At 55.4% G+C, this 5,000-nt stretch overlaps 3 non-coding genes across 3 annotated transcripts in view; all 3 read left to right on the top strand.

Moving 5' to 3' along the window:
- Positions 1-2,179: 2,179 nt before the first annotated feature.
- On the top strand, positions 2,180-4,072 carry LOC126333852 (small subunit ribosomal RNA). The gene has a single exon (XR_007564404.1). It is a non-coding gene; the product is annotated as a small subunit ribosomal RNA (ribosomal RNA).
- A 368-nt stretch (positions 4,073-4,440) lies between these two features.
- Positions 4,441-4,595, top strand: LOC126333826 (5.8S ribosomal RNA). Its single transcript, XR_007564380.1, has one exon. It is a non-coding gene; the product is annotated as a 5.8S ribosomal RNA (ribosomal RNA).
- Positions 4,596-4,783: 188 nt separating this feature from the next.
- Positions 4,784-5,000, top strand: part of LOC126333820 (large subunit ribosomal RNA) — a 4,222-nt gene continuing 4,005 nt past the window's right edge. The window contains exon 1 of the ribosomal RNA XR_007564374.1: positions 4,784-5,000. This exon is cut by the window's right edge and continues 4,005 nt beyond it. This is a non-coding gene — a ribosomal RNA (large subunit ribosomal RNA).

Here is a 5,000-nt window from a genome sequence, read left to right as displayed (position 1 = left end):
CTTAACCTAACTCAATTTGTCCCTTAACCTAACTCAATTTGTCCCTTAACCTAACTCAATTTGTCCCTTAACCTAACTCAATTTGTCCCTTAACCTAACTCAATTTGTCCCTTAACCTAACCCACGTTGTCCCTTAACCTAACCCACGTTGTCCCTTAACCTAACCCACGTTGTCCCTTAACCTAACCCACGTTGTCCCTTAACCTAACCCACGTTGTCCCTTAACCTAACCCACGTTGTCCCTTAACCTAACCCACGTTGTCCCTTAACCTAACCCACGTTGTCCCTTAACCTAACCCACGTTGTCCCTTAACCTAACCCACGTTGTCCCTTAACCTAACCCACGTTGTCCCTTAACCTAACCCACGTTGTCCCTTTGCCTAACATAGTTCACTGCTCGGAATCTCTGGTGTCGTTGTTATCCTCATGTAGATGTCTTGCGAGTGTTGCTTACTTTCCACATATTCCCGCTATCCACTGTCAATTGTACTGCAATAGGACTATATCGCCCCCCCCCCCCCTCTGCCCCTCTCTTTGTGTCTCCGTCCTCTCAAGCTGGTCGGTCTGGCGTTTGAGTGTTAAATGAGCCTCGCAGCTGTTCAGTTGCGTTCAGATGTCGACGCCCTCAGTGTACGTCGTGGTATGGTCTGTGTCCATTGTCCGCTGATGTCGTACGCGTAACCCACACGCTGTACCGATCATCGGTAGTTACGTACAGAGTGAAGTAGTGTGATACGTGTGACCGTACGCTGGCTGTGCCCAACGGTGTCGAATCTCAATTTCCATATGTTGTGCTCGATGCTACTTGTCTCGTCTCCCAATAACAGCTAGGTTGCACTGTGGTACGCCATAGAGGCGTGTGGGAGGAACGTACGAACGCATTGTATGTCACCCTGGGTCGCTGGGGGTGGTGGTGCGGTGAGTCAGGTCAGGTCAGCGTGAGCCGTGTGATGTAGTGACGCGTGTATTCCGACTTTGTCGTATTGCCTCACACAAAGTGCTACCCTGGTGGACCGCGTTCCATATCTGGGACATGCCGCAGATGCCGGTTGACAGTGGATCGCGGAAGGGACATCGCATATGTGCGCGGGCCACCTTCCACGTGTTCTCTTCTGCACATGTCGCAGTGTGTATGTGGTCTGATGTAGCGTGTCGTGACACATGACATCCTGGCATGCAAGAATTGTTGAATTCGCAAATGTAGGTGGACATCTACGTTTACTGCCCAAGATACGCAAATGAACTGGAAATCCGTTGTTGAGCGGTTGTTCACGCTGGAGGTGAATCTGTGATGGCGACGATCGGTACAGCTATTAACCGGTTGTTTCAGCGGTACCCGCCACATCCACACACGTGACTAGGCCCATGTGGGTATGAAGCGATACGCGGCGGTGGCTTGGTGGGACTGTTCCCGGCCGGTGAAGGGGGGCCGCCCGGCGTGTTGGCCGCGCGCTGCGTGGGCGCACGCGCAACAGGCGGCTGGTGGGGGGCGCCGAGTGGCAGGAGCGCCAGCCGACGGGCTCGGCAGGCGGCGCAGCTACGCTGCGGCGCACCCTGCACGCGGCGCCTGGCGGCCAAAGTTGGTTCAGCCGAGCCCGGTGCGAAGCGCAGTGGACATCTGCAGTGTGCTGGTCTGATTGAGGACTGTGTGCGTTGAGGATGCGCCGCCGCCTGGCACTCGGCGCCGCGACGCCGTCTGCTGCTCGGTCGCCCCAGCGGTTCTCGCAGGTGGTTTGTATCGCAGTTGTGCGGACGTGTTGGCGCGTGCGCTGTGCTGGGAGAGTTCGCTTCTGCACCCAAGTGGGGCTTTGCCCTTGTGTGGCGCTGGCGTTGGAGCTGCCGGTCACCATAGGTGGCGCGTGTTGTCTCCCGCCGGCAATGCCACGACAGCACGCTCCCGGGCCTCTGTCGGCAGCGGCAAGCTCAGTTGGGAGCAAGGGTGTTCGCACTAAAACCGTCTACTCGCCTAACTCCGGGCGATTGCGCCTCTCTCGAAACCGACCAAGTACCTAGGACGGCGCTGCGCGCCGCCGGGACCTGAGAGGGTTTCGAGGTGTATCGTGCAGGGGAGCTCGGCCTCCTCCTGTTTGCAGAATAATTGAGCGGACGCTTGCGTGTTCGCGCGGGCCCCCGGGACACACTCCCGGGCGGCCGGCTGCTCAGCTCTAGTTGACGCAGCTCCCTGGTTGATCCTGCCAGTAGTCATATGCTTGTCTCAAAGATTAAGCCATGCATGTCTCAGTACAAGCCGCATTAAGGTGAAACCGCGAATGGCTCATTAAATCAGTTATGGTTCCTTAGATCGTACCCACGTTACTTGGATAACTGTGGTAATTCTAGAGCTAATACATGCAAACAGAGTCCCGACCAGAGATGGAAGGGACGCTTTTATTAGATCAAAACCAATCGGATTGGCTTGTCTGGTCCGTTTGCCTTGGTGACTCTGAATAACTTTGGGCTGATCGCACGGTCCTCGTACCGGCGACGCATCTTTCAAATGTCTGCCTTATCAACTGTCGATGGTAGGTTCTGCGCCTACCATGGTTGTAACGGGTAACGGGGAATCAGGGTTCGATTCCGGAGAGGGAGCCTGAGAAACGGCTACCACATCCAAGGAAGGCAGCAGGCGCGCAAATTACCCACTCCCGGCACGGGGAGGTAGTGACGAAAAATAACGATACGGGACTCATCCGAGGCCCCGTAATCGGAATGAGTACACTTTAAATCCTTTAACGAGTATCTATTGGAGGGCAAGTCTGGTGCCAGCAGCCGCGGTAATTCCAGCTCCAATAGCGTATATTAAAGTTGTTGCGGTTAAAAAGCTCGTAGTTGGATTTGTGTCCCACGCTGTTGGTTCACCGCCCGTCGGTGTTTAACTGGCATGTATCGTGGGACGTCCTGCCGGTGGGGCGAGCCGAAGGGGTGCTTTCGCGTCCCGAGGCGGACCCCGTTTAAATCCTACCAGGGTGCTCTTTGTTGAGTGTCTCGGTGGGCCGGCACGTTTACTTTGAACAAATTAGAGTGCTTAAAGCAGGCAAGCCCGCCTGAATACTGTGTGCATGGAATAATGGAATAGGACCTCGGTTCTATTTTGTTGGTTTTCGGAACCCGAGGTAATGATTAATAGGGACAGGCGGGGGCATTCGTATTGCGACGTTAGAGGTGAAATTCTTGGATCGTCGCAAGACGAACAGAAGCGAAAGCATTTGCCAAGTATGTTTTCATTAATCAAGAACGAAAGTTAGAGGTTCGAAGGCGATCAGATACCGCCCTAGTTCTAACCATAAACGATGCCAGCCAGCGATCCGCCGCAGTTCCTCCGATGACTCGGCGGGCAGCCTCCGGGAAACCAAAGCTTTTGGGTTCCGGGGGAAGTATGGTTGCAAAGCTGAAACTTAAAGGAATTGACGGAAGGGCACCACCAGGAGTGGAGCCTGCGGCTTAATTTGACTCAACACGGGAAACCTCACCAGGCCCGGACACCGGAAGGATTGACAGATTGATAGCTCTTTCTTGATTCGGTGGGTGGTGGTGCATGGCCGTTCTTAGTTGGTGGAGCGATTTGTCTGGTTAATTCCGATAACGAACGAGACTCTAGCCTGCTAACTAGTCGCGTGACATCCTTCGTGCTGTCAGCGATTACTTTTCTTCTTAGAGGGACAGGCGGCTTCTAGCCGCACGAGATTGAGCAATAACAGGTCTGTGATGCCTTTAGATGTTCTGGGCCGCACGCGCGCTACACTGAAGGAATCAGCGTGTCTTCCTAGGCCGAAAGGTCGGGGTAACCCGCTGAACCTCCTTCGTGCTAGGGATTGGGGCTTGCAATTGTTCCCCATGAACGAGGAATTCCCAGTAAGCGCGAGTCATAAGCTCGCGTTGATTACGTCCCTGCCCTTTGTACACACCGCCCGTCGCTACTACCGATTGAATGATTTAGTGAGGTCTTCGGACTGGTACGCGGCATCGACTCTGTCGTTGCCGATGCTACCGGAAAGATGACCAAACTTGATCATTTAGAGGAAGTAAAAGTCGTAACAAGGTTTCCGTAGGTGAACCTGCGGAAGGATCATTACCGACTAGACTGCATGTCTTTCGATGTGCGTGTCGTGTCGTGTCGCGCAACACGCTACCTGTACGGCAGTGGCCGTGCGCCGCGTGCGGAACCACGCGTGCCTCTCAAAACTAGCGGAAGTGTTGTTGTTGTGTGGTACGAGCGCTGAAGCTCTGGAGCGGCTGGCCTGCGGTACCTGGCGCCTGGCGCCGGTTTTGAATGACGTTCGCCCGAGTGCCTGTCCGCTCCGGTGTGGAGCCGTACGACGCCCATCGGCTGTGAGGCCGTTGGACACAAAAAAAAATAGTGGAACAGGGGCCGTCAGACGCCTCAGTCCCGCAAATGCTACTGTCTTGAAAGAGACAGTGGGAGACTGAAAAGGAAAAGATCACCCAGGACGGTGGATCACTCGGCTCGTGGGTCGATGAAGAACGCAGCAAATTGCGCGTCGACATGTGAACTGCAGGACACATGAACATCGACGTTTCGAACGCACATTGCGGTCCATGGATTCCGTTCCCGGGCCACGTCTGGCTGAGGGTCGGCTACGTATACTGAAGCGCGCGGCGTTTGTCCCGCTTCGGAGACGTGGGAGTGTCGTGGTCGCCTGTGTGGCCGGCCGCGTCTCCTTAAACGTGCGATGCGCGCCCGTCGCCTGGCGGTTCGCATACCGGTACTTTCTCGGTAGCGTGCACAGCCGGCTGGCGGTGTGGCGTGCGACACCTCGTACAACGACCTCAGAGCAGGCGAGACTACCCGCTGAATTTAAGCATATTACTAAGCGGAGGAAAAGAAACTAACAAGGATTCCCCCAGTAGCGGCGAGCGAACAGGGAAGAGTCCAGCACCGAACCCCGCAGGCTGCCGCCTGTCGTGGCATGTGGTGTTTGGGAGGGTCCACTACCCCGACGCCTCGCGCCGAGCCCAAGTCCAACTTGAATGAGGCCACG

This window comes from Schistocerca gregaria, unplaced genomic scaffold, assembly GCF_023897955.1.
Source record: "Schistocerca gregaria isolate iqSchGreg1 unplaced genomic scaffold, iqSchGreg1.2 ptg001646l, whole genome shotgun sequence".
NCBI lineage: Eukaryota > Metazoa > Arthropoda > Insecta > Orthoptera > Acrididae > Schistocerca > Schistocerca gregaria.
Note: the sequence above shows the minus strand (reverse complement) of the source record. Positions and strands in the feature narration are given on the sequence as shown.